This window comes from Mustela lutreola, chromosome 6 (assembly GCF_030435805.1).
Source record: "Mustela lutreola isolate mMusLut2 chromosome 6, mMusLut2.pri, whole genome shotgun sequence".
NCBI classification, from domain to species: Eukaryota; Metazoa; Chordata; class Mammalia; order Carnivora; family Mustelidae; genus Mustela; species Mustela lutreola.
Genome location: NC_081295.1, coordinates 91,102,190 through 91,111,623, shown reverse-complemented (window position 1 = coordinate 91,111,623; position 9,434 = coordinate 91,102,190). Strand labels below are relative to the sequence as shown.

The window sequence follows — 9,434 nt, the reverse complement described above, 5'->3', positions numbered from 1 at the left end:
TGGAAAAAAAAAAAAAAAAAGAAAAAAGAAAAAAACAAAGAATGTAAGAATAATCCTGTTCTCAGACCTGCTTCTTATCCCTCAGGGCCTTTGCACTTACAAGCTAGCCTCCTTGCTCCTCCCCTGACCTCATTAATACCAATTGTCCTTGGCCAATGAGGAAAGAGCAGAGGCGGTGCTTAATATGTAAATGAGGTATTGGGTCCAGTAGTTGCCAGCCTCTCTCAGGTCCCCCTTCAAAGGAACAAAAACCTGTATTCTGGAGGTCCCTAGTTTGTTCACACTGCAAGTGATGATTTGGTTTCAGCACTGAAGTGTATGTGTCCTCCCTTTGAAATCAATTGCTTGTACTGTTTTCTTTGTACTTAAACAGCAAATTGATTTTCCTTTTGAGTTGTGCAAAAGCTGAAAGTGTAAGGCATTTTATATCTAGTTGTATGTCTGCATATATCTAAGCAAACTTGATTTGAGTTAATACTGGGGTCCCATGAGAATATTTTTCCTTGAAATGAGGTCCTAAACATTACTGATGGTCGAGAAGAATCTATTTGATTACAAGCTTCTCAAGAGCCTACAAGAAGTCTTTTCTTCTTTTGAGGGTGAAGGGGATATCTTCTCAGGAACGCAGTAAGTGGTTAGTTAATGTCTGTCAAAGTAATGATCGAATTTAAGTAGGAATCTCAGCAGCAAGCAGGCAAGGTCCTGTCCCTCTCCCTCCCTCCCTGATGCAATTGGCAAGGAAGCCAGAACTTCATGATGTGGAAGCAGACAGCGCATGGCCCAGCGCCAGCACCTGGCTTGCATCCTCCACGCACCTGCCTGGGAATGGGGGTGGTAGCGGCGACAGACCAGGGCAGACCACTGCCGATGTCGGGCGTGGTCCCCCAAGTCAATGGGAGCGCGTTCCTCAGATAGGGGTGCGATGGTTGGAATGTGAGACCAGAGGCAATGATGGAGTTCGCCAGGCCAAGAGCTGAACAAATATTGACCCTGAGCAGGGCGGACTCTTGAAAGCCCTCCATGGGATGCCTCTCGGTGTTCCCCTATCTCCAGTCGGCCTCACAGCTGGGTGTCTCCAGCCAGGGTGGGGGTGGGGCTGGGGGAGGAGGGTGATGACTCTCTCTCTGGGGCCCAAGACCCAGAGACCCTGCGTCACCTGACATGAGGTTCCATGGGCTTCCACTCTTGGCTTTCACTGACCTGTGGGCTCTCTAGCCTGGACATGGGTGGCACCTGGATTAGGACACATGCCTCCCTGGAGCCAGGTTGCCTTTAAAATGCCCCATGGAGGTGCTCTCCCCAGGTCTTCATTAAAAAAGAAATGCACTACGGGCCAAGGACAATTGCTCTCCTAATTATTAATAATAATAATGATAAGAAACATTTATTTAGTTTTTTAAAAGATTTTTATTTTTATTTGTCAGAGAGAGAGGGAGAGGTAGGCAGAGGGAGAAGCAGACTCCCCACTGAGCAAGGAATCTGATTCGGGACTGGATCCCAGGACCCTGGCATCATGACCTGAGCCGAAAGCAGATGTTTAACTGACTGAGCCACCCAGGAGTCCCAATGATAAATAACATTTAGTAAGAGTTTTTTGTGTGCTAGGCACTAGATGCTTTATATGTATTAACCCATTTAATCCTCACAACAAGCGTGGGAGGTGAGTATTATTTTTCATTCCCATTTTACAGATGCAGAAACTGACTCACAGGGAGAGTGAGAAGTGCTAGATGGAGAAAAGCCACTCAAAGATATCATGTAAAACATGGAAATGGGGGGGGGGGTCCTTTAAGAAGGCTGGGTACCAGTCTCCTTTTACAGAAGGGGACACTGAGGCCCAGAGCGGGGATGGCCTGCACAAGGTCATCTGAGCTGAGGAACAAAGGCGCTGAGTCAAAGGTGCGGCTAAGCAGCCGACATTCCTAGGGAGCTGACTGGGGTTACCTGAGGTCTTGTCTTCCAAGATCCTCAATGCTTTGTTTTCTTTTCCTGCAGGCCCGATACTCTGGACAGACACCCCCAGCCCCTCTCCCCATCGAATATCTTTCTCCTTTCCCATCTTATTCACCCTAACCCTGACATTTTCCCCACATCACACCAACAAATCGCTTTCCAGGACCCAGTCCCAGGACCCTCTCTTCTGAGGCTTCTCTGGGATGTGTTCCCAGAACCTCTAATGGACCTGTTTCCCAACTTGTTCAATGAGGACGTTTGGACCGGATCATGCCAAGACGCTTCCTCTGTGTCTCTGAGGAGCTAGGAATCTAAGATTCTGAGTCTGTACCTGACAGGGTGGCTGCTGGCCCTGCCTGGGCCTCCTGGGACCCTGCAGGCAGCTGGGGTCTCCCTCTCGGTTTCATGGCCAGGCTGGGAGGAGGAGGAGGTCAAGATTGGAGATGGGAAGATGGGGAGGGTATTCAAGGGGTTCACCCCATTGCCACCCCTCAGTCTTCCAACCAGATTTCCACCCCTCCAGCCCCACATGCTGTTCCAGCTTCCAAGGCCTTGTCCAGATTCCGAGGACCCCTCTGCCAGTGAGGAAAGAAAAGGCAATGTAGGCTGGGGTGGGGTGGAGTGAGCACTGTCCTGGGACAGAGTGGGGTGTGGTTGCCTCACTGGCCTCACAGCCTGGTCTCCCCTCAAAGACTCTGAGGAAGCCCGGCTGGGAATGTGATGGGCCCCTCCAGTTCTGCCAAGGGCAGCACCTTCTGCTTAGAAGGAAACACAGCCTCTGTGTGTGTGTGTGTGTGTGTGTGTGTGTGTGTGTGTGTGTGTGAAGGCGCACGCACGCGCGCGCACACACGTCCCGCCTGCCCCACCCCAGGCTTGCCCTTGCCTTCCCAGGTCAATGACCTCTGGTACTCCGAGAACACTCAGGGACTCCCATCCTTCTGCCTCATTCCAGGTCAGACTCACTGAATGAGACCCCCAAGTAAAGAGAAACCTCCTGATCCCTCTCCTCAGTGCTCACGGCCCACATGCTCCTTGGGAAAAGGGTAAGGCAGCCCCCAGATCCCCACATGGACTAGAACTCTGGCCCACCCTGGCTCAGCCTAGCTCTGTCTGAGTGACAAGATAGTCTATGTCCTGCAAGGGAGATTCTCAAGGAGGCACTCACCTCCTGCATGCCCTCAGGACATGCATTCCCTGGTTCCAAGAAAAACTGGAAGCAAGGAGAGACACACAGACATCTTCTGAGACCCAGGAACAAGTACTCGGGGAAATGAATCAGGTGTTGACACCCTGAGCAGACTAAGAGTGAAGGAGTTTCCTGGGATGGGAAGGAGGAGCCAGACCCAGGGCAGAAGCGGACACTTCAGAACACAGAGGAGCCCCTTCACTTCTCTCACATGGTCCAGAGGAACTGGGCTTGGGAATTCTCTGAACACAGGGATGTCTCCCCTCAGATGGGAGCTCCCTCAGGCAGGGCTGTGTCTCCCCTCAGACTGGGCTCCCTGAGTGCAGGGCTGTGACTCTTCTCAGACTGTGGTCCCTGAAAGCAGGGCTCTTTCCCCCCCTCAGACAAGGGCTCCCTGAGGGCAGGGCTGTGTTTCTATCTCAGACTGGGGGTTGTTTGAGGGGTAGAAATCAATTGTTTTCCTCATCATACTGGAAGCTTCTAGAATAAGAAATAGGAGCCAAGGCTATAAGTTAAAGACCAATTGTTAAGTCATGACCAGAAAGAAGTCACTTCTTTTCTGTCATCTAAATTAATTAATTGATATTTATGGAAAGTAAGGTCACACACATTCTGGATATCAAAAAAATGTTCAGCTTGGGGATGCCTGAGCAGCTGAGTTAGTTAAGTGTCTGCCTTTGGCTCAGGACATGATCCCAAGGTCCTGGGGTGGAGCCCTATGGCAGGCTCCCTGCTCTGCCAAGGGTCTGCTTCTCGCTCTGCCTGCTGTTCCCCCTGCTTGTGCTGGCTCTCTCTTTCTCTGACAAGTAAATAAAATCTTAAAAAAAAAAAAAGTTCAGCTCAGTCATCAAGCTCACCTACCCTGAGAAACACCTCTTCTACCAGGAGGAACAAAATGAACAGTTAAAATTTCATCTCATTTGCTTTTAATATTAGATAATATATCTAATTATTATTAGATACGGTTATATGGATATGGTTATCATATGGATATATTGGTTATCATATCAACGTAATACCCAGGGATATACCTTGAGAAACCTCCTGTACCCCATTCCTCCCCATTCCTCCCCATATGTAGTCACATTAGCTTCTATGTGTCCTTCTGGTGTTTGTTTATGCAAATGGAAGTAACTACTCCTGCTTTCCCCTCCCCAGAGAGAACTTTCTGGTAGCTAGAACTAGTCCAGTCAAATGCCCAGGCTTGTTTCCCAGTTGTGACGTTGACCTGCTTGAATTTCAGGCCCCTCTCCTGGGGGGGCGGGGGGCAGAGGGGCAACCGATGTCCCTGCGTGCCATGAGGAAGGAGGCAGCCTTTGTAACAGGCCAGCATACAGCAAGTGCTCAGTAAGTGAGCTGACTGATTTTTTTTTGTTTTTTGTTTTTTGTTTTTTAGGAAATCATCTGAACTCCATGTGTTTCCTATGCCCTTAAATCGGGCTTAACTGGGCTTGTTGGCAAGTGGATTTGGAGAGAAGAGGTCTTCAGGTGAAGAGGTGGTTTGCGAGAGAGACTGAGGAGTGGGGCGAGGCCAATGCACGCGTAGAGGCAAGTGGCACTTCTGAGGTCTGCGGGTTCTGAGACTCTCCCAGCAAGCCATCCTGGTCCTGGGAACAGAAGGCCAGCCTGTGTATCCCCAGCAGGTCGGGGCCCAGCAGCCTCCGGGGCCGGACCTAAAGCCCTATCTAAGGTACACAGCATTATTTCCATTCCTCCCGCGGGGAGAGCCCAGGCCTCCCAGAGGGCCTGCCACCCACCACTTCGTTAATATTTACCACCGCTGCAAAATGGCAGGCGCACTGGGGACAGCCCCCTACCACCCAGGAATGCACACAGGGGTGCATGTACCCCACATGCAGCAGATCATGTCTGAGGGTCCCCCCGCAAGCTCCTTCCGTAGCCAGGCAGGCGCCAGCACCGAATCCCTGCACGCCGGCGGGCAGCCCTGGCTCCTTCCAGTGCAGGGAAGAACGTGAGACAGGCAACAGAGCCCTCGACACCCGGCGCGGGGATCTGGCCCAAACTGAGATATGCTGTGAGTAAACAGAGAATGCACACGGCTTCTGAAGACTGGGCATAAAAAAATCGTGTAAATTATCTCATGACATTTTCATGCCTTGATTAGCTGTTGAAATGAGACTATTTGTGGATATTGTAGGTTAAATAAATAAAGATATGTACAAATACATAAAATAGATGAAAGTGTATACCACCTGTACATTTTAGTCTCTCAGTGTGGCTTGCTACTTACTAATGTGGTGTGTGGCCACACCATCTCCTCCAACCCCTGGAGCCTATTCCACAACCACCCCCAACATCAGGCTGGGGCCCAGGGCGGACAGGAGCCAGTTCTCTGCTCTCTCCTGGTTTCACCCCAGCGCCCAGACACTTTGGAGGGGAGAGGGCTGGCACTGTGTGAGCTGGCTGCCCCTGCTGTCTGCCCTGTCAGTGACAGCGTGTTCTTAGGAAGGCCAAGCCCCCAGCCCTGCGGCCTCGCATGATAACCCTCCTTGGCCTCGGTTGATGATCAGATTAGAAGTTGCTCGTTTCATTCAGCTGATCTTGAGAGAAAGCATTGTTTTCCCAAGACTTGAGATTGAGGCATTCAGCAAGTCGTGGGTCACTCCTGGGTCAGAAGTGGCTTGAAGTGCTCACAAATCACAAAATTTCATGGAGAATCCACAGTAAATCTAGAAAAATTCACAGCACCGAGTCTGGTCACATTTCAGCTTCTGCTCCCTCAGCCTTGTTCCACTGCTATGAGACATACCTTCCTAGGAGAGCTCTTCTCTGAATGGTAGACACACATCTCTGCTCCCCAAGTCCACTCCTTTGCAGGCCCTTGGCCCTCTGTGCACTCCCTGCCTGGATCTGCTGGGTCCACTCCCAGCTCCCCTCCCCCAGCTGAACCCAGTTCCCCCATGTGCCTTACACTGCTGAGCCCAGCAGGTCAGTCACCTCCCTCATTCTGGATACGATATGTCCATTAACCCAGCTTGTAATTGCCACGCTCTTCGGATCACTACACGTCACTGCTGACACACCAGGAGCTGTCAACAAGCCTCAAGTCTTTTGTACTCAGATGGTTGATGTGTGGGACCCCCATGCCGAGCCTGGTAAATGCCACCTTGTATCTCTATGTCCCTCACAGCCACCTATCGTGGGCCTCCTGTGTCCCCACTCCCTCCCCAGTGGTTCGATTTTCTTCCCAAGAGGATCGGTCAACATCTGGGCCCTCCTCCAAGTCCTAGCTAGTGGGAGGCGCGATGTCACCCCCCACCTCTCCAGCACGGTGCCCCCATCCTTCCCAGGGTCTCTCCTCGGTCCTCATCCCAGTTCACCTCTCGGCACCATTTGGAACAGTTGGTTACGCCTCTTCACTGAAACCTTTTGCCCACTTTATTTTCAAGCTATCACACTCTCCTGGTTCCCCACCCACCCACCCACCTCCTGGCCTCTCCTTCTCAGCCTCCTTTGCTGGTGCCTCTCTGTGATCCAACTCTGACATTAGAATGCCCCATGGCTAGTGCTTGGATCCCTTCTCCTCCTAGTCTTCACTCACTCCCTGGGCGATCTCAAGCAGATGAGAGGCTTTAAATAAGATTTGTAAATTGCTGGATCCCAGACTTCAGCCTCCAGCCCAGCCCTCCCCTCTGATTCCCAGAGCTGTATGTCCCATTGTCCCCATTCATCGTCTTCCCATCCGGGTATCTCCCAGGCATTTCAGACTCAGCATTCCATCCCAGACATCCCATTCATCCCATTCACCATCTCAGGATCTCCGGGCAGGTCAACTTCATCCTTCCGGTTGCTCAGACCAAACGCCTTTGCCATCCCATTGCCCTCGTCCCTTTCTTGCACATCTCCGGGCCAATGTGTCAACAGATCCTGTTGGCTCTACCTTCACAACATAGCAGACTCCAACCATTCCTCTGTCACTTCCAGTCAGGTTCAAGCCACTGTTATTTCTCGCTTGGATTTTTGCAAGAGCCTCCTGACTTTTGCCCTCTTGCTCTTTGGATCACTACAGTTTCCTTGCTCTGCCCTCCGTCTATGCTCAGCAAAGCTGCCAGAATCAGCCTATGAAAACCCAATTCAGACGCCACCCCTCCTCTGCGCAGACTCTCTGAGGGCTCCTGTCTCAGAGTAAAAGTGTCAGGCTTCTTGAGGGCCCCCACAGCCTGCACCATCCAGCTCCCTCCCGACCCCAACCTGTCTCATCTCTTCCATGCTCCCCCTCCCTCTCTGCTCCTCCAACGCCCAAGCATTGCTTCAGCCTCCGTGGCTTTGCAACAGCCTTCCCTCTCTAGAAAGCCTCACAGCTCCCTTCCTCCTTTAGGTCTTTGCTCAAATGCTACCTTTTGAGTGAGGCCTTTCCTGGCAGCCCCATTTGGAATTGCAACCCCACTCTCTGGTACTCTTTATCAGCCTTCCCCACCTAATTTGTCTCCATAGCACTTTTTTTTTCTTTCTAATATGCTATATATTTTTTTCTTTATTATTATTATTTTTAGATTATTTATTTATTTGGGAGAGTGAGCGAGAGAGGCTAAGAGGCAGACACTTAACCAACTGAGCCAGCGGGCGTCCCTGTTTTTCTTACTCAATTTGTTAGTGTTGGTCTCCTACCAATGGAGTGTCAGCTCCAGGAGGGCGGGGACTTTCGTCTGATTCGCTCACAGCTGTATCCCTAGTTCCTAAAGTAGCACCTGACACATAGCAGATAGTCAATCACTATTTGTTGAATGGACAAGACGGGACTAATGACGGAGCCCCTGTGGCATCTATTGTCCTTTTCTAGACCAATGTGGATTTATTAAGCAACATCGTTGACCTATGGCCTTCTAATATATCACATAATTTACTTATTTGTTCTGGATTTCATTCACTGTCGGTCTCCTCCTGTAGAATGTAAGCTCCATGAATGTTTGTTGAATGAATGGATAACCATTTTTCCAGCTACTGACCCATAAAGCTACTTGAGGATCATGGCTCTATTTCTCCATCTTGACCATCAAAGCATCTGAGAGATGTTATCAAGAACTTTGTGAAGTTCCTGCACTTCCCACAATTTCTGCATCTACCAGTATCCAACCCTCTTGGGAGTCAGAAAATCCATTAGTCAGAAATATTCTTTTTTTTTTCTTAAGACTTTATTTATTTATTTGACAGAGAGAGATACAGCAAGAGAGGGAACCCAAGCAGGGGGAGTGAGGGAGGGTGAAGCAGGCTCCCTACAGACAGGGAACCTGATGTGGGGCTTGATCCCGGGACCCTGGGATCATGACCTGAGCTAAAGGCAGACACTCAACGACTGAGCCACCCAGGCGCCCCCATTAGTCGGAAATCTTAATAAGAGAAACGCATATTAAAACTAGAGATTCCGTCTATCTGACGGCCCAGCACCAATAAGACCTGAAAGTTGGAAAACACAGAGTTCACCCAAATATAGGGAAACAGACCCTCTCGTATATGAAGATGGGGACATGAATCCGCACAGCTTCTGTGGAGTTGGACAATTTGACAATATCTATCCAAATCAAATGTGCGTAAATTCTCTGCTCGGCAACTCCCTCTCTGAGTATTTATTCTATAGAAATGCATACATATCGCATATGTCAAACATGCAGAAAGTGATATGTATGCAAAGTTATTCATTGTAGACATGACAATGAGAGAGAAGGCCTGGCGGCTGTAGGGGGCCGGTGGGATAAATGACAGGGCGTCCTACTATGGTACTCCCAGGCTGTCGAAAGAACAGGCAGCCCCACTTGCACTGTTGCGTAAAAATCTCCGCAATCTACTGTTAGAGGAAGAGAAACTTCGATAAAATGTGGCAAGTGAAATATGCCACATTTGCCCTTTTTAAAGAGTAGGTAGATGGGTGCGTCATATACATGAGCAGTGGTAATACTGGAGGCCTTTGAGGAGCGCAGCTGGGGGGCTAGCAGACAGCGGGGAGAGGGGGACTCTGCTCTGTATACTTCTTGGTGCTTTTTGAATCTTATTCTGTGGGTATTTCTTATCTACTTCGCAACACTCTTGTTTTTAATTGGTCTGACACGCTAGTCACAGAGAGCCCCTGCTGGGTCCCTGACACCACCCAGCCACCTCCCTTTCTAAGTGCTCATGAACCATCCCTGTCCCAGTCTGCAAGGATCCTGGCCCAGAACGGCCCTCAGCTGTGAAGTTATAGATTCCAAACCTCTCTTTTTGAAACTCAGAGCCACATTTCCCCTGCACCCAGCCCCGTGCTCTGAGCTTTCTCAGAGGGGAGCAAGAAGACCCAGCAGTC

The 9,434-nt window shown here is 50.1% G+C and overlaps 1 long non-coding RNA gene across 1 annotated transcript; it reads right to left on the bottom strand.

The window, feature by feature from the left end:
- Positions 1-4,078: 4,078 nt before the first annotated feature.
- Positions 4,079-7,241, bottom strand: LOC131833194 (uncharacterized). The gene is made up of 3 exons (XR_009354354.1): positions 6,908-7,241; positions 4,988-5,172; positions 4,079-4,746 (listed from the first exon to the last, which is right to left on the bottom strand). It is a non-coding gene; the product is annotated as an uncharacterized LOC131833194 (long non-coding RNA).
- Positions 7,242-9,434: the final 2,193 nt, after the last annotated feature.